Source organism: Meles meles, chromosome 14 (genome assembly GCF_922984935.1).
Source record: "Meles meles chromosome 14, mMelMel3.1 paternal haplotype, whole genome shotgun sequence".
Lineage (NCBI taxonomy): Eukaryota > Metazoa > Chordata > Mammalia > Carnivora > Mustelidae > Meles > Meles meles.
This window is the reverse complement of record NC_060079.1, coordinates 69,536,987-69,557,412: the sequence shown is the minus strand read 5'-3', so window position 1 is coordinate 69,557,412 and position 20,426 is coordinate 69,536,987. Positions and strand designations below refer to the sequence as shown.

The window sequence follows — 20,426 nt, the reverse complement described above, 5'->3', positions numbered from 1 at the left end:
GTATAGGTTTTTCATAACTGCTAAACCATCTAAATTTTCTACTCCAACCTTTTTGCTCCTTTGATCTTCATCACTCTTTGTTAGTCAATGTAGATACATTATCCTGGGCCACAAAGTGAGACTGAGTTTAACGTGTCTAAAGAATTCGTCATATTACAAGGTAAGAAGAAGAGTTTTAAGAAAAAGTCTACAACATAAGTGTTTCCGCATTTATCTCCACCTTTCCATTCCTATTACCGCTGCTTGGGCCAACCTGTCATTACCCTTATGGCAATCACCTATTTAAACCCTTGTCTGCAATTTCCCCTCTGCATCCTCCACATTCCCACCAGAAGCCTCTTCTTAAAATATTTCTGGCAATCCCAGCCTCTTCGCTATTTATTCGTTGGTGAAGCATTTCCTGAGCACTCCAGTGTGCCAGGCATTGTTTTAAGTCCTGAGTATATAAAGATAAGTAATGCTCCCCATCTGCAAAGTTCTGAGAAACATACCAGTGTACTGCTGAAATTATACAATTTACAGTGCTGCAGAAAGACAGCAGACATTTGCAATAAAAAACGACCAATCATGCAAACACTCTGGAAAACAGCATGGAGATTCCTCAAAATGTTGAAAATAGAACTACCCTATGACCCAGCAATTGCACTACTGGGTATTTACCCTAAAGATACAAACATAGTGATCCAAAGGGGCACGTGCACCCAAATGTTTATGGCAGCAATGTCTACAATAGCCAAACTATGGAAAGAGCCTAGATGTACATCAACAGATGAATGGATAAAGAAGATGTGGTATATATACACAATGGAATACTATGCAGCCATCAAAAGAAATGAAATCTTGCCATTTGCGACGATGTGGATGGAACTAGAGGGTATCATCTTAGTGAAATAACTCAATCAGAGAAAGACAACTATCATATGATCTCCCTGATATGAGGAAGTGGAGATGCAACATGAGGGGTTAGGGGGGTAGGAGAAGAATAAATGAAACAAGATGGGATTGGGAGGGAGACAAACCAGAAGACTCTTAATCTCACAAAACAAACTGAGGGTTGCTGGGGGGAGGGGGGTTGGGAGAAGGGGATGGGGTTATGGACATTGGGGAGGGTATGTGCTATGGTGAGTGCTGTGAAGTGTGTAAACCTGGCAATTCACAGACCTGTACCCCTGGGGATAAAAATACATTATATGTTTATAAAAAAATAAAAAAATTAATAAAAAATTAAAAACAAACAAAAAACCCAGACCAATCACAATAGGGCAGGGTCCAAAGCACAAAAAGTTGACAAAAATAATTCTGCATTAGTATGAACAACTGGGTAGAATTCACAGAGATCGAAGAATCCTAGCTGTCAGTGAAGAGTTTGGAAAAATAAGAGTACTATAAACAACCTATATAAGGAAAACACAACTAAAAAAGGAGCAGAATTGCATGATTAATGTGGTTACCTAACCAACTAACTACTTAACGGTTACCAGTCAAGTCTACCCCCCCCCCAGGTTGGAATGGTTTATAATTAGCATAGGCAAAAGAATGTGGTCCTTGATCATCTTGAAATTTACATTGGGAGAAGGGGTGCTGGAGAGAGAAGGTGTATTCTTTTTGATAGGGAAATTGTCAACAACAGTATTTTTTCCAGCAAATTTTTTTTTTGTGGGTTGCAATGAAGTTAAGTGAAATAAACAAATTCCAAAAGAATGAAACCCAAATTCATGTGGCTTTTATTACAAAAGATTTTGGAGGAAGATGCTTGAAAAATATGACGAAGGAAATTTTTCCCCCTTTCATTTAGGCATAGACTTATTTTTTTTTTAAAGATTTTATTTATTTACTTGACAGAGAGAAATCACAAGAGAGGCAGGCAGAGAGAGAGGAAGGGAAGCAGGCTCTCCGCTGAGCAGAGAGCCCGATGTGGGACTTGATCCCAGGACCCTGAGATCATGACCTGAGCCGAAGGCAGCGGCTTAACCCACTGAGCCACCCAGGCGCCCCTAGGCATAGACTTATTGAAGCATACAGCTTTTCATTATTTTTAAACCACATTTACTTTTTAAAAAATCAAGGGAGTGAATTTAAGGGGATATATTAGAATGGAGAAGATATTCAAAAGAATACTGACATCGATTTACCTAAAATCAACATTCTTGTAAAACAGGTGAAAAATATCCTGAATTCATCCATAAATCCTATTAAAATCACAGTATTTCCCTAAAATATATCATAGGATTGCATTACTGAACAGTAGCCTAAAATCCATTAATTTCCCAATTTTACACTTATCTCTCCAGGTAAAAAGCACTATTTTATAAAAGAAATGAAGGATGAAAGCTAAATAAATTTCCAGTAATTTCTATGACAGCCCTAATTTTATATATCCAGTAGTGCTGCCATGAACTAGCATAGTAGGATCAATAACCTGGTTCTGGTGCGGATTCACATCTCAAATACCTACAGTGCTTGGTCCGCAGTCACACACCACTTAGACATTTACTTAAACAGAATTAAAATAGGCTAAGTTGCAGAGATATTGATCAAGTCCTGCAACAATCACTGCGATGAGGTACTCATTATGTTATTTCTTTCTAATGTGAAATAAACATTTGAGGTGTAGTATCAGTTAGGCTCACCTTAAGTAGAGAGAGACAATCGGTACGTTTTTTCCCACGGCGCTCCCTAAACAAACCCATCACCACCCTTTCCTGTGTAAGTAATTTTTCCACTAAAAAACTGAGACCACTAAGACATGGATTCATTTTATCACTGATAATCATATTTTCTTCTCTCTGTCTCTTATGAACAATATAACATCTACCACCGATCCCCACACAAGTAAATTCCATGCTTCAGTGAAGATGGAAATAAAAGAACCAGCTAAGTTTGTGCTGGCTCAAGGCAGGTAATTCATAAACAGGACCTTTTATCTTCTAATCATCACAGTTTGTTAGTCATTGTAGGGACACAGGAGAAGGTGAAAAGTGGCACCCAGATTCATTCACAATAAACAATAATTATAGGATCTCAAGTGACTCCACTAGCCAACCCTCCCCGTTGGGTTTCACTTATTTAATATATAAGATCCTTGATTTTGCTTAAGAAAACACATTTCTTTTGGGGTCCATTTGTCTGTACTTTATGAGCCAAAAATAAATCAATTCACCATCTGGAATTTTTTTAAGATTGAGAGTTATGAACAGAACTAAAAATGATGATTGATTTGAAAAGATAGTAACCCCTACAACCTCCAGCTGGGCACTAGAATTGTAGCTGATCAACATGACTCGAGCATCGTACATGCAATGAGGCTGCTACTCATCACCCATCCCCCTTCTAAAAGAATATTTCTTTATTTATATCCCTCTTCTCCATGTGAGGAGTGTATCAGATATTCAAGTGGTTTGTGTGGGTTTTGACGGTCACATCCAAATAATGACGAAAAGAACGCAATGACTTTTCAGTTACACTGGTGCAGAGAAGCTTAGTCAACAAATCTTTATTACCGAAGCAAGCAAGAGCTGTCCTGATATTTTATTTCCTCTTGTAGAACTCTATTAAAGAATGAACTTCTAGGAATGTGCCTTGGGAATCACATTGATTAGAGCACAACAATAATAATAGTAATAATGACAGAATGTGCTACGCCTCCGCTGCCTGGGAATTTCTTATCTGCCCACTTCTGTCTGACTGCACTAAGTGGGTCCTTCTCAAACAGCAATTGAAAATTTTCACTCTCTGTTCCGTGTCTCCAGCCACTAAGATAATCAAACTGACATGTAGTGCAGCCAAAAAGTCTGCCTTGGGTGCTGGGAATAAATGGATGTGGACAGACACTGTCATACTAATCCTTGCATCCAAACTGTGCGGGACATTGGCTTGACAGTGTGGGCAGTGATGAGGCAAGCAGGTCATGAACAGAAACCAGCACCTCCTTACCCAGCAGGTTTGGTGTCTTTGGATGAAGACCCCAACGAAGGTAGCACCATATTAGCAGCTAGATTAATCGCTCGGCTAGAGTTCAAGTAATCCAGAAATGGTAGCCAGCTTTTGGCTTCACCATCCAGGTGGGAAGAACCTGGGGGATGGAGGTCCATGGTGCAGAAGATGGCACAACGTGCTTACATGATATAGGAAACACCAGACCTTGGTGAGGTCTTAATGGCAGAGGATGTCATTAACATATATGGATGCAATCACTGCAAATTTGGGTCGGGTAAAATTTCCATAGATTAATTTTGCCTAGAACTATTTTGGATGCTGCTGAGTATCATTTCCCCTGAGAAAAGAGATGCTCTCTAAAGGAAGACTCCAGTGACAGTCACTCCAGAGAGATTTGTCATTGAAAGAAGTTTAAGATGAAAGTTATAATTGCTTTTTAGAAGCTGTATTATGAGCCAGAAATTCAATGAATGTCCTGGAGTTCTAGGGTAGCACTCCACAAGACTTTTTTTTTCCCCCCTTTTGGATGAAAAATAAAATCCATTAGCTTAATATACTGTTTAGGTCCATTTGTTATACAGTAGTTCTAGAAACTAAAAGGAAAATTGACTTGTCATAATAAATTGGTATCCTGTCAGAATTCACTAAGACTGTCTTCACCTGACTTTCTCTTCAAAGTATTAACAGGTGAAACTATGTCTAATTTATTTAAATAATTGGCCCATATCCTTTAAGGCAAGGCAGTCCAAATGCAGGCTCGATGTTCCCATTAGGACCTGCGATCACACCACTACCTTAAAACAGTTTTGGCGGCTGCCCTTTGACTTGAAGTACACCCAAAACCTTAGCTGCAAGGAAGAATGATAATGAATGCAAGGCTTTATTTTGTAGTAATGATAAATGAGTAGTGCCTTCCCAAATCTCTTTTTGTAGAGCCGTTGCAAAGAGGGTATATAGTCTGTAGTTATTGGTTGTGTAGGAAAAGAACACAACGTATACATCAGTTGGGCCTTATTTTGGGAATTAAAACCTAACAGTATAGAGAATCAACTGAAACAGGAGCAATAAAGTGATTAACAGTTCAGCAGATGTTCAATCCAACAATAAAGAAAGAGGTTGGATCCATGAGCCGAGGGCAATCCTTGCCAAACAATTTTGTTCCTTCCTCAAGTCATTAATTCCCAAATCAAACATGAATCAGTGATGTCCTACCAAGCCAGGCACTAAGCTAGCTCAAGGAAATGGAAAACTGAGTCTTATTTTGTCTTAACTTCCCACTTCCGGCCATTTTCTCAAACTATTGCAACTAACATCAGTACTCTACCCCCGCTGGTGTGAGCCTGAAGTTCCACCCACTTAACTGTCCCTCCCTCTTCACTGGGAACACCTACATTTATATTCCCCGTAACGTATTACAAGCAAAGTGCTTACTACAGAACCTGAAACAAAGTAAATGCTCAACAAATGTTCACCACAGCTATTCTTATTTTTGTCTTTTATGATTCACTATTCCACGGACAACAAAAGGTATCAGGTCACATGCCAGCAGGTGCCAAGTGCAAATGACCATGACCCCATATCCAAGAGCAAAGGTGAGGAGGGTCCTGTTTGGTCTGGATGCAGAATAGAAAAAGGCAGCGCACATTCACCACCCCAAGTTCAGACAACACCTTCCCTTTCTCATCCATGGAAATCTAGCCCCAGAAGGAGGAAATTTGATTTGATAAGCTAAAGAAGGAACCACAACTCAATTCCAGGCACCACTTCCAATGGCGTCATCTCAAAATTAAGTACTGTTTCCTGCTGTTATAACTACTAAGTTCAATGACTACTGCCCATGGTTCCTAAAAGATTACTTGAGGCTGAATAAGAATCCTGTATTCTTAGTCCATCGGTAGAGAAGTGCACCTGCCCTCTGGCGGACAGTTTTGCATGTTGCCTATATACCATAATGCCACCTGCGTTAACTGGGGTGCATGGAACTGGGTAATTATTACAAGAAAACACATGTGTGTATAAATGGGCAGTTTAATAAAGCATATTGTTTATTCATTTGACCTCCATAGGAGCTCTATCTCCTATACTCTACTCTGAACTCCTCTCTCTCTAGGAAGTATATCAAAGCGAATGGTAAGAACTAACAACAGTGACCCCAAATGTACTTAATGTGTTGTCCTCAAATTAAAGTGTGACTGAAACTAGGCCATCAACCTTCTCCCGAATCAGTTCCCAGTTTTTTTCCTCATCACATAGGTTGGAATTTTCGGTTTACTTCTCTCTAGATTAAGGAATAGCAAATACATGACATACGCCCTTTTAGGGTTCCACCTTCGTCCCCCGCAGACATCACTAATCAATCACAGCCTTCGTTATCTCCCCATTCTGCAGAAACTTACTTCTCTTGCACTCTCCTAATGCCACTTGGCTAGAACCTGTATTTCAGAGCTGAACACTCATCTCCATCAAAAATTCCCAAGAGAAAGGTCTTTGCGGGTCTTTTCCTACATAATGCTACCATGCATTACTTAGTGTCCAGTGTAATCACGCCCCTGTCAATCCCCGATTCAGCAAGCACTGGGTCTTCTTGCTGCCGACCACAATGAGGTCTGCAATCCTTTTAACACACCTATCCAGCAAGGTTAGTCAGTTTCCTCCAATTATATCTCCCTAGTATCAGCACCCGAGAGTTTTTCTGCTTATGTCTGTGCACGTAATGAATGCACATTCGAGACTTTTCCCAGGTCTCCTTCGGCTGCCCAATGCCTTCCCAGTCCTGTTACACCCAGATCATGGCTCACCTTTTCTACACTCCATCCTCAGCCTTCTGTCAAAGAGTTGTATTTTTACAAGTTATGAAACACAGGTTACAGTGGCTAATTATTTCACATGCTCTCAAACACCTACACTTGGAGAGCACACAGAGTTGACATAATCCTTTCACAGATGACAAAGTCAGAGGTAACTTTTCTACCTAAATCTCTTCCAAATCCAATCTTGTTCAAAAGGAAATTAAGAGTTGTGCAGAAAAACAGATTTATCAAAATACAAGTAGATTTTTCTTAGTATTGTAACTTATAAAGGATAAAACCTTGCACAGAATCTTATAAGAACCATCTCTAAACACGTGCAGAATCAATAAACATTACCTTAGCTCCTCAGAATGACAATCCTCTATGTGTTTCCAAGGCTGAACATTTGGATGAGAAAAGCTGGTTACCAATCTTTGCAATAAGATGGTTAATCCTTACACAGGCTCTAAGCTGTAACCCAGAATCAGCTTCCCCATCTTATAGGAGGACTCAGCTCCACACAAGTTAAAATGACTTGCTCAAAGTCATCCACAGAATCTGAGCAGAAAGAGATAAAACCGTTGTCATCCACAGCTTCTGGCATAATACATAACTCCATGAACCAGAATGCCCACATAACATACAAGCAAATCTCAACATCTTTTATTATGACACATTACAGTTTTCTACTTGGTCAACTTTTCTATCAATTATCATATTCAAACAAATGCCTGTACTTGAGATTTTTCTCCTTGCGTATGTCTGTAAGTAAGGAAAATGTGCCTTTTTAGAAATGCAGCATTCTGCAGTTGAATTCCTTAGAAATTAATCACATAGTTGGCATTGAATACTTTATCATAATAGCTCAAAGTCAGTCATGGTCTCAACCACAAAATACACGTTGGAAACTTTTTCCTCAACTTCTTACTTCGAAATTTTTCTAACCTTCAAAAAACGTAGAGATTTATTCATTTATTTGAGAGAGAATGAGAGAGAGAGAGTAAAAGAGCCAGCTTAGGGGTGAGCACAGGGAAGGGGCAGTGGAAGAGAATCTCGGAGCAGACTCCCTGCTGAATCCGATGCTGAGCTAGATCTCACCACCCATGAAATCATGACCTGAGCTAAAAACAAACATGGGTCACTTGAATAACTGCGCCACCCAGGTGCCTCTATCCTTCAAAAAAAAAATTCAAAGTGTAATGAAGATGTATATCTCTATCCCTTAGATTTGCTAATATTTTTATATTTTTTCTCTTTTTTCTTTCTAGTATTAAATGAAATATACATGTATCTGTATGTATACACATACACTTGCACATATGTGTATATATACTATATTTACTTTTTGCTGATCCATTTGAAAATAAGTTCCAGATATCTTGACTCTTTCCTTCTAAATACATCTCATTTTTATCTAGGAATAAAGACATTCCCCTCTGTAATTGCCAGAGTATTTATCACATATAAAATATTTAACATTAATACAATACTACCACCTAATATGTAGTCCACAATTGTCCCAATAAGGTATTTTATAACTTTCAACGTCCGAAGTTCAATATAAAATAATGAACTGCATTTTGGTAATGTCTTTTTAGTCACATGTGTACATGCATATACATGGGTGTGTCTTTCATGACACTCACATCGTTTTAAGATTTCAGACTAGTTCCTTTGTGAGATATCTTATGTTCTGTATTTGTCTGATTATTGGTATTTTTTTTTCCAAATATTTGATTTAATTATTTGAGAGAGAGAGAGCAGGAGCAGAGGGAGAGGGAGAAGCAGACTCGCCACTGAGCAGGGAGCCTGACACGGGGCTGTATCCCAGGACCCTGGGCTCATGAGCTTGACCTGAGCTGAAGGCAGATGCTTAACCGACTGAGCCACGCAGGCATCCCTGTCTGATCGTCTCATAAGCATTAGCTTCCATGAGAATGCTCCGTGGGAGATGTTATATTCTCACTTCATCACATCAAGATCTCCATAATATTCCATTGTTACATTATTGATCCAAATGCGATCATATGGCTTGATCCAAGTTTTTTCATTGGTCATGGGGGTATCCAAATTGACAACACTTAAACTTATGGTTTATGTCATATTCAACCGAGAAAACACATAATACATAATGATACTCTTACTAATCTCAAGGATGTATATTTTTAGAAACTTTAGTGATAGAAATAAGTGACTTTTCTCACAGAACCCGAGAAACAGTAAAGAACTCACAGAAGTGAGGAGAAACAGTGATGAGGAAAGAAAAGGATCTAGACTGAGAGCCAGGAATTCTGGATTTTTCCATTCGGGCTCCATCAACGACTCACTGCAGAGTCCAGATGGATGATAAATTTCATTTCTTGTGGCATTTCTGATTGATTTGTGGCGGCAGCCTGGAGCACTGTGTTAAAAAGGATTTTAAGGCTGCCCAACGACTTGGCCAAAAAAGTGCCTTCGCTAATCATGGGGCATGGGTTTTGGAGGAAGGAATAATAGTCTATATGTGGTAGAGTAAATAAGGCCACAAATCCTTTGCCACTCCACCGATCAAGAGATGGACTCTTGTTTCCCCAACCCTTGAGTCTGGGCTCTCCTTGGACTTACTTTGACCAGGAGGATATAAGCGAGGTAACACCATGCAAACTCCAGAACCCACGTTTCACCTTTCTAGAACTCTGTTCTGAACCTGCTCTTAAGAAAAGCAGCCCAGCGGTGCCTGATGGGCTCAGTCGGAGGAGCATGTGACTCTTGACCATGTGAAAGCCATGTTGGGTGTAGAGATTACTGAAATAAATAAATAAACGTTCAAAAACTTTAAAAGAAAGAAAGAAAGAAAACCAACACAACAGCATTGCAGGAAACAATACATTTGTGATTTTTTTTTTTTTTTTTTTTTGTCTGAGATAGAGTACAGCAGGGGGAGCAGCAGAGAAGCAGGCTCCCAGCTGAGCAAGGAGCCCAATATGGGACTTGATCCCAGAACCCTAGGAGCATGACCTGAGCCAAAGGCAGATGCTTAACTGACCAAGCCACCCGTGCATCCCCATTTGTGATGTTTCAAGAGGCACTAAGTTTGAGAACAGTTTGTTTCATAGCAATAGAGAATTTATACAACATGCCTCTATTTTTTTTTTTATCTTGGTCTACTATCTCCTTCAACTCCGCCAGTCTTCAGTTTACCCACTTATAAAGCAAAGGGTTCTAGCAAGATTAAAGTGTCTTTCAGGGGTCAGATGCAAGGCTAGAACAAAATTTGTTCTCTCAGTTCCATTCAGAGGAACCCATCCCAGTGTTTATGGACAAGATGATAAAAAGAAAGGGATTACATTAGAAATTGAGATTATTCTGTTTAGAATGGTCTGAACCATTCATTATGAAGATGAAAGAACCAGTGGTCCCATTGTGGAATTTGTCTAACTCCATAGCAAGCTAGTGGCAAACTCTGGTCCTGCAATTTCCTCAAAACAACTGCCAGAACATAGCTAGATCTGATCCAGGTTTGATCCCCACACCTTGTGTTCACACTCATGGTGTCTCAACTCAATACGTTAGCTCCCCCAGTGAAATGCCTCAGCTCCCCCAGCTGGTATGGAGGTTGGCTCCTCCACAATGGTATACGCCAGGAGATAGAGGCACTCACTGGATTTATAAAGAAAAGGGGCTTGGAATTAGTACAGACAGCCCAAGGTGAGAACAACTCAAAGGAGGGAATGGGCTAGAACATGGTAAGGAATGATATGTATCTTTGGATAGCTTTCTTTTTTAGCACATTTGCTTCTTTATTCCAAAAGCTAGTTGTCCTGGGAACTCTTTTGGCTCTAATGAAAACAAATTCTATTGATAATAGAAAAAAAAAAAAAATACACTGAAATTCAAGTAGAAAAACTGGCTTCTCTCAGTATTTATTAATTTTGATATTTCATTAAAGAACTCTCCATATTTAGTATTTTTCTTCCTCTTCCCTCCTTAAGTATTTGATAAATGAGGTGATTACAGAATGGTTAATATCATCTATGTGATAGAGTTATATTTTTAAAAAAACAAGATCATCAGAAAGGTTATTGTTGTTAATAAAATTAATGAATTGGGGCGCCTGGGTGGCTCAGTGGTTTAAGCCGCTGCCTTCAGCTCAGGTCGTGATCTCAGGGTCCTGGGATCGAGTCCCGCATTGGGCTCTCTGCTCGGTGGGGAGCCTGCTTCCCTCTCACTCTCTCTGTCTGCCTCTCTGCCTACTTGTGATCTCTCTCTGTCAAATAAATAAATAAATAATCTTTTTAAAAAATAAATAAATAAAATTAATGAATTAATTAGTAATCACAATTACTGAATCCTACCAACTTAATAAATTCTGATCCCAGTTCTGTTATCACATTTAAGAAAAAAGTTTTATAGGGAAGAGGAATGTGATTACTTCCATCAGAAAGATGACCTGATGAAAGATTGCAGTGACTCTTGAAATTTTTCCTCAAAATGATTAATCATCATTGTGGTCACATATATGCCCCACACAGTACAAGGCTGATTACAAAATATAACTAAGGAAGCCAATTAAACAAGCAAACAGTCTACCAAAAATCTGCCTTTCTACAAAAAAGTTAATAAGATGCTTATCTCTTTTAAATGAGACTCTTCTAACGTAATTTAATTTTGCAAAATTAATTGGAATAATACCCCTTCTACTAGTATGGGAAATTAGAAAAGTTGTTAGAAGTAACACTTCTTTTTGATGGTACCACTTTGATGGGTCCAAGCCTAAGTCAGAGTTTGCTGTGGCCTATGCCATGTCTTCAGTCTTCCTTACTCATAGGTTTTTCTTGATAACTAAAGTTTGGGTTGTTGGCTCTTTCCTCTTAGACCAACTGCACTTCCAACTCACCCTCCAAAGATATCGAATCTTAGACCTCAAGTCTTCATTGTGTGTGTATTTATTTTTTCTAAGATCTGTTGAGTTTAATACTCAAAAAAAAAAAAAAAAAAAGTTTTAATTGTTGTAAAGGGGCAGAGAAGTCCAAATGGAGATCTTCTAAAGCCACAAAGTTGTCATTTGAACTATCAGTAAATGATCTGGTCTGTTAGCTCACAGAAGAAATCGGAGCCATTTGTCAGGAAAATGCTCTCCCTTCCCAAATATGACAATTTTATAATACCTAGATGATTCTTTGGAGAAAAAAGTATTCTATTATGTATCAAAATTTCCAATAATAAAACTATATTAAAATAAATGTCTACTTAACAAAAAGGGAAATTTTTTAAACATGTATTTGTTTTCGACCAAAAGGCTCAAGTTAACTAAATATGTAGTTCATAAAACAGGCCTTAGAGACAGAGAAAGAACAATTAGCATGATTAAGCTGATAAAGAGGACTCCAACTGCCTTTAAAAAACATTATCTTGGGGCACCCGGGTGGCTCAGTGGCTTAAAGCCTCTGCCTTCGGCTCAGGTCATGATCCCAGGGTCCTGGGATCGAGCCCCGCATAGGGCTCTCTGCTCTGTGGGGAGCCTGCTTCCTCCTCTCTCTCTGTGCCTGTCTCTCTGCCTACTTGTGATCTCTGTCTGTCAAATAAATTAAAAAAAAATTTAAAAAATTAAAAAAAAATTATCTCAACAGTATTCCTTTTCTTAAGACAGATATATTTGCAAGTACACAATTTCTAGAGCCCAGCCAAATCATCAAAGAAGAAAGGGTAGGAAATAACCAAGTTCTCGGTTTCTGTCTATTGTGTTTGAAAAATAAGTCCAAAAATAAGCTTAGATTTACTTCTCACGGAGGAAAATTTGTGTGAAACACTAACCCCTGAAAAAGATCAAGAGGAGCAAACAGGGGGCACCTGGGTGGCTCAGTGGGTTAAGCCTCTGCCTTCAGCTCAGGTCATGATCTCAGGGTCCTGGGATTGAGCCCTGCATCAGGCTTTCTGCTCAGTGGGGAGCCTGCTTCCTCCTCTCTCCCTGCCTGCCTCTCTGCCTACTTGTGATCTCTGTCAAATAAATAAACATATAATCTTAAAAAAAAAAAAAAAAAAAAAGAGGTGCAAACAGAGAAGGGTTCATTCTACATGCATTTAAGGCTGTTAATTGATGAATATACAAGAAAGCCTTCTGGATTTGGAGAGCTTTTCAAGAGGAAATTGAGACACATGATGACTGGAGTAGCGTCTAGTGTTAGGAACAAAAGCCTGAATTTGACCAAGCTGGCCACTCCAGTTTCTCCAACTTTTCCCAGACTCAGTATATTTTGTGCATCGAATGCAGTTAGCCTTAAATGTCATTATGTATTGACGAAAAGGGACCTCAGACAACACCTCATCCAGAACCCTCCTTTTACATACAGAGTAAGAGGTGATATTGTAAGAACGAGAAGGTAAAAGGTCACAGCACGCATCTGGGACTGGACACTTGAGGTCTCCTTTGAGGGCTCTCTCGCCTGCATTGCCCGCACCCTGAGGAAGTGGGCTCAGAACCTGGAGAATTAATTAGAAGCAATAACTGATGTATTACCTTAGAGTAAAGAAAGCAGAAATGGCTCAGGTTTCATACATACTTGCACTCCTTATTAACACTGCTATCCCAGCAAGTAGTTGAAAATTCCCTAAGAGCTGAACCCTCCTACACTGTTTGTGGGAATGCAAGCTGGTGCAACCACTCTGGAAAACAGCATGGAGGTTCCTCAATTTGTTGAAAATAGAACTACCCTATGACCCAGCAATTGCACTATTGGGTATTTACCCTAAAGATACAAACGTAGTGATCCAAAGGGGCACGTGCACCCGAATGTTTATGGCAGCAATGTCCACAATAGCCAAACTATGGAAAGAACCTAGATGTCCATCAACAGATGAATGGATAAAGAAGAGTGGTATATATACACAATGGAATAATATGCAGCCATCAAAAGAAATGAAATCTTGCCATTTGCGACAACGTGGATGGAACTAGAGCGTATCATGCTTAGTGAAATAAGTCAATCAGAGAAAGACAACTATCATATGATCTCCCTCATATGAGGACGTAGAGATGCAACATGGGGGGTTAGGTGGTAGGAGAAGAATAAATGAAACGAGATGGGATTGGGAGGGAGACAAACCATAAGTGACTCTTAATCTCACAAAACAAACTGAGGGTTGCTGGGGGGAGGGGGGTTGGGAGAGAGGAGGGGGTTTATGGACATTGGGGAGGGTATGTGCTATGGTGAGTGTTGTGAAGTGTGTAAACCTGGCGATTCACAGACCTGTACCCCTGGGGATAAAAATACATTATATGTTTATAAAAAAATAAACAAATAAAAAATTTAAAAAAAATAATGGCAAAGGTCATCCAGACTCTTCACTTGTGCTGTGACACTGGAACGCTTTCTTCCCTATCTTGGATTCATCTTACCCCCTTCTCTCAAAGGGCTCTGCGAGGATTAAATGAGATAAATATGTAAAGTGCCAGATTCGTAGTAGACACTCAGATACCAGTTTCCTTCCCACCACCTTACGGTGAATTTATTCATGGGCAGAATAAGGACAAAGCCTACTTTATATGATTCCTTGTTTCTTGTTAATGGGTATTAACCCAAGGGCGGGTATTAAAATAAATAACTAGATACACATAATCATTTAAAATCTAAACACTCAATAAACTAGCCAATGCTTGGTAAAAGCTCATAATGGAATACATTTCCTTAAACACACACATAGCATTCATTGAAGAAGATGCAAAAATGTTCCTCAGAAGTTGACTTCTCTGCAGCTCTTTTGGCATGGGTTGAGATTCCCAGGAAAACCTTTCTAACACCCTCTTTCTGGTTTCTAAATACATTGTGTTAAGAGAGCAGATGCTAGTGTTTTAAATCATATATATATATAATATATATATATATATATAGGTGCAACCTCACATGCATTGACTTAATAAGAAGAAACTATGGTAATTCTTCATCAGAGGGAAAAAAAAAGATGGTGGTAATTTTGTCAGATTCCACATTTCATGAGATGTTGTCTGCTGTACTTTGGATAAAATCCTAAATCCAGAGCATGACCTAAAACAACTCCATGTAACCCAGATTCCACCTTCTTCTCCAACTACCATGTGCCCTGCTCTCTCTTGCTCATTGTACCCATAGTGTTCTAGTCCCACTGGATTTGAATGATATTGGGCACCTGCTGTGGGTCAGGTGCTATTCTAGGTACCAGAGATACAGCACTGAAAATATAAAACACACAAACACTAAAGAGATAAACATCCCTGCCCTCACGGTGCTTAAATTCTATGGGAAAAGGCAACAAAGAAAAGAAAGAATTCCAATTTATGATGCTGAAAATGCTATTTAAAAAAAAAAACAAAAACAAAACAGGGAGGAGGGTGAGTTATGTTTGAGGGTGGTCTTCTTTTAATTACCACCAGAAATCAACCTCTTCCCACTCCACGGGCATTTACAGTCCTCCCCCTCCCTACCCTCTTACTTAATTCCAACCATGTCACACTGGGAGCCATCCTTCAGTCCTCAACATCTCAGATCAGTATCAATCCTTGTTACTGTCCTTCACTGAAAACTTTATTTTTGACCTCAGGTCATTATCACAATTGACAATTATTTCTATGAATATTTAACACTAGTTTCCTCGATGGACTATAAAATGCTATAAAAACAAGATCCTGTCTTTTCTCTCCATAGATAGATAGATGATATATTTTTAGCAAGCGCTTAACACCAAATCTATTGGTATTCAGTGAACAAAGTCTGTTGAGTGGTAGAAGGAGAAAAGAAAGAGAGGAAGGAAGAAGGTAACAGGAAAAGAAGGAACATAAGAAGGAAGTAAAGGAGGGAGGGAGAGAGGGAGGAAGGGAGGGAGCTGGGAAGGGAGAGTTAGATTGATAGATTGATGCACTGCAACCAGGGAAAGGCTTCAGAATCTCATTTGAGCTGCTGCAGCAAGCCAGACAGAATCCAAGAACAGAACCAGGAGCATATCAGCTAATTTCAAAGCAAATAGAGGAATCAGAATTCAGGATCATTTTCCCAAGGCAGGATTTGTTATCACAGAGATTCAAGACTCAGGTTCAGTACAAGCTGCAGAAAATCAGGTGGCCAAATTAAATTAGCAACACCTGGCCAACCCACAAGGCGAACATCTTCAACCCCAAGGTGAGAAAAGGTGGCTAGGAATCACCGTCCAGGTTGGAACAGTTGGGCTTAAACAAAACCAATCCCCGAAAGTGTGCAGTGAGTCTGAGACATCCTCTCCCACACCACATTTAGCTTTGCAGGTCCATCTTTCTCGAGTCAGTCCTGAAATGTCTCATTAGAATATGCTTTCATGTGGCTTGGTTCAATGTGGTTATTTCAACTTACCGAGATTTTTATTCATAACACTATGGTGGTATCTTGTAAACGTTTAGCCAGGATCCTATTCACCTGAAACTCCTGAGTTCTAGCCACTCATTTATCTCCTTTGGAACGAAAAAACAAACAAACAAACAAAAAGCTTGTGGAATATATACCCAGGGCTCTCCATGAGAAAGGGGGTCCATACATCCATGGACAAAGGCCTCCAGGGAGCCCCGACGGGGAAGGCAGAGCAGGTGTGAGCTGTCCATCAAACACCTCTTCAAAGGAGCACCCACACACCCCAAGAAAACCCAAATCTCTATGGCTGCACAGGATGGACTCCAGGAGGACAGAAAGTCTTTTTCCTGCATGAAGACGCTCGACAGCATGAGGAAACTAGCTGTTCACTTCAGCATTTACTGTACGGGGAGGAAATATTAATAATGATTTTTTGCGTGGACCTAGAATCCTGCGTTCCAACCACGCAGACAGAACTCACTCATGCCTTTATTGATTCGTTCACTTGATGTGGATTTAATAAGCACTCGCCATGTGGCAGGCACTGCGTCAAGTGGTGGGGATATGGTGGGAAACCAGTCAGATGTGGTTTGTGCACACCGTGTAGAGGAAAGCAAGACAGCGTCCAAAGCGCAAACAGAAAGAGTGAAATTACAAAATGCAACAAGAGGGGTGAAAAAAAGCAGCACGTGCGCTTTGAGGGGCTCATTTCCAGTATCAAGCACTCGCCATGTTTTCCAAAGGAAGCAAGCATTCACAAATACAGACTTCCTGAGCATTTAAACTCATGCACATGAGTTGAAAATGAAGGGCGGCAGGCCAGGAAAGGTACGACGGAAATTCCTCACTTGAGTGCCTACTGGGGGGTGGGGATGAGAAGAGAGAATTGGCCAGGGTAACCAATGAAGAAAGACTTCGCTTTCTTGCCTGAGGTGATTGTGCACCACAATTTCCCCAAATAATCAACAACCTGGAATCCCGTCAGTGGCCAGTGGGGACCCATATGGCAACAGACAGAAGCATTCTCTCCTGAGGGAACCATTTCATACAGAATCAAGCGTCCCAGCTTTGCTCTGAGATAGGATACTCCGTTTAGAATCCTGAGTCTAGGAGTGCCTGGGTGGCTCAGTGGGTTAAAGCCTCTGCCTTTGGCTCAGGTCATGATCTCGGGGTCCTGAGATTGAGCCCCACATCCAGCTCTCTGCTCAGCAGGGACCCTGCTTCCTCCTCTCTCTCTGCCTGCCTCTCTGCCTACTTTGATCTCTGTCTGTCAAACAAATAAATAAAAATCTTAAAACAAACAACAACAAAAAAAGAATCCTGAGCCTACGGCCTAGTAGATAAGTGATCTTGGGGATACGGTTTAGTCACTCTGGTATTCTCCAGGTCCTTAAAACACAGATAGTAACTGCCTGCCTCTTGAAATTGATAGGAGAATTAACTGAGATAATTCATGCCAAGTAATTAGCATAGTGCCTGGATTCACCTATAGTCATAGCTCAGTAAGAACAGGGTGAGCCACACTTAATTAAAGACACCCCACACACCCATGAACTCATGCCCTGTTTGGTGACAACACCTGAACTCCCCTGGCCTGCTACCCTAGCTCCAGGCATTGGGTGTCCACCCACAGACTGAATCAGACTCTGGCCACTTTAACTCCCAACAAAACCACCCTTGTCCTCAATACTCCTCCCTTGCACAGACCATAGTAAAGAAAACCAAGATGCTGGAGATCAGCTTCTGAAAAGCCACGTGAAGTGTGCAGAATATGAAAGGTAGCACGACACTTCTCAAATCACCATTACTTATTCTTTTTTTTTTTTTAAAGATTTATTTATTTATTGACAGAGAGATCACAAGTAGGCAGAGAGGCAGGCAAAGACAGAGAGGGAAGAAGGCTCCCTGCTGAGCAGAGAGCCCGATGCGGGACTCGATCCCAGGACCCTGAGATCATGACCTGAGCCAAAGGCAGCGGCTTAACCCACTGAGCCACCCAGGCGCCCCACCATTACTTATTCTGAGCAGATGTGCCTCCTTGGGGTGCAGGCCAGCCCAGACCAGATCCAAATTAGCCTCCTTAGCCAGAATGCTCTGCAAGCAAGCTTAATGGGGAAGAACTGCAGAGGAGATTTTTAAAATAAAAGAAACATACATGTTTTTGCTTCACTAGACTCAGTCTTTCTTGTGGGTGGTTCTATTAATATGTTATCTTTCCCTCTGGTTATATTATTTCAATATCGCTCTATGCTCTGGCATGTTTTGGGACTGATTCAAGGTGTATTGAAAGCTATTGCCTCAATGTAGTTTGAAAGTGCTGAGGTGGGAATTGGAACAGAGCGAGCCAGGAAGAAACCCAGAACAAATTTACTATTGACAGAATCAACATCGGATCCAAAGTATTAAAACTCTCCCTTGGTTTCATATAATCCCTTTCAGATACCTTAGCAGCATCTTACAGTGTTAGAGAATGCTGTCAGGTTGTGCTAAGAATATACATTTCACATTCTGTACAGGGTCAAAATACTATATACAGTAGTTATACTTGGTAAAGGACATGCTTTCAAACTGTGGAGGTCTTTTTGGTAAAAATAATAAAATAATAATAATAGTAATAATAACATCTGAGTAGGAAAAGAAATTCACAAATACAACTAGCTAACAATAGGAATTAAACAGACACGCCAGGCTTGGTCACCTTAGAGCTGAACTTTCAAAGTCATATGTGTGTGCTTGCCTAACAACCCAACACCTTGTCTGGCACAGAGTCATACCCATTTTATGAAGGAAGGAGGCTGATAAGCTTTAAGTCCGTTAACAGAAGAGATTATAAACTCCAATTCTCTTTTTGTTTGTTTGTTTTAAAGAGTTTCTGTATTGATTGATTGATTTGAGATAGAAAGAGAGAAGGGGGAAGAGCAGAAGGGGAGGCAGAGGGACAAGGAGATTCCACACTGATCTTGGAGCCTCATACAGGGCTGGATCTCAAAACCCTGGATTTCATGACCTGAGCCAAAATGAAGAGTCAGACACTTAACTGACTGAGCCACCCAGGCACCCCCCACAAACCACATTCTAAGGAGCCTAAAATGGCTCTTCCATGGTAAATATTTACGAACATCAATTTAGAAAGTAATTTCTTAAAAGATAAATAACTCAAACAACAACAAAAAAATCAAACAATCCAGTTTTTTAAAATGGACATAGGGTGTGGTATATAACAATGAATCTCGGAACACCAAAAAAATAAAAATAAAAATAAAAATAAAATAAAAGATTGCACCAATTTAGAAAAAAGGACATAGGATTGAGTAATTATTTCTCCAGAGAACATATCCAAATGGTAAATAAGCTCTTGCAAGATGTTCAACACCATTAATCATTAGTGAGATGTAAAGAAAAACCACAGTGAGATCCCAGGCCACACTTGCTAGATAGCTATAACAAAAAAAAAAAAAAAAAAAGGAAAATAACAAGTGTTTACCTTAGTGTGGAAAATAGGATCCCTCATACATTGCCGGTAGGAATGCAAAATAGTGGAGTTGCTAGGGAAAACAGTCTGGTGGCTCTTCAAAAAGCTAACCAGAGAGTTACCATGTGACCCCGTGGTGGTTCTACTCCCAGATACACACTTGAAAGAACTGAAAGCAGGGACTGAAACGGATCATTGCATGCCAGTGTTCACTGCAGTATCATTCACAATGGCCGAAAGGTGGAAAGAAACCACAGGTCCATGGATAGGTGAATGGATATACAAAATATGGTCTAAACACACAGTGGAGTGTAATTCAGCCATAAAAAAGGAATAAAGTTCTAACACGTGCTACAACATGGAGGAATCTGTACAGCTTCAAACCACATGAAATAAGACAGACACACAAGGACAGATATTGTGTGGTTCCATTAATATGAAGTAAGTGGGACAAGCAAATTTACAGAGACAAAAATATAAGACAGGTTATGAGGAGATAGGGGAGGAAAGGAAGAGAAATTATTGGTTAATGACTCCAGTTTGAGGTAATGAAAAATCTTTGGAAATCGACAGCAGTGATGGCTGCATAACACTGTGACCATAATTAATGCCAATGAAGTGTATATTCCAAAGTGACAAAAATGATAAATTTTATAGTATCTATAGTTTAGCACATTTTTAAATGTAATACACCAAAAGCCACTGAATTGTAAACTTTAATTGTGTGAGCTGCATGGTATATAAATTACATATCAATAAAACTGTTTGAAAACAAGGTTGATAACTCACAGTCCTTAAAAGAACTTATACATTCTGATCCATCAGTTCTTTTCTTAGGAGTCTATCCCAAGGAAATTGTCAGGCCAATGAATAAAGATAAATGACATACCTGTATATCGA

At 39.9% G+C, this 20,426-nt stretch overlaps 1 protein-coding gene across 2 annotated transcripts in view; it reads right to left on the bottom strand.

The window, feature by feature from the left end:
- Positions 1-20,426, bottom strand: part of GPC6 (glypican 6) — a 1,107,056-nt gene that overhangs the window by 925,012 nt on the left and 161,618 nt on the right. The window lies entirely within an intron of this gene.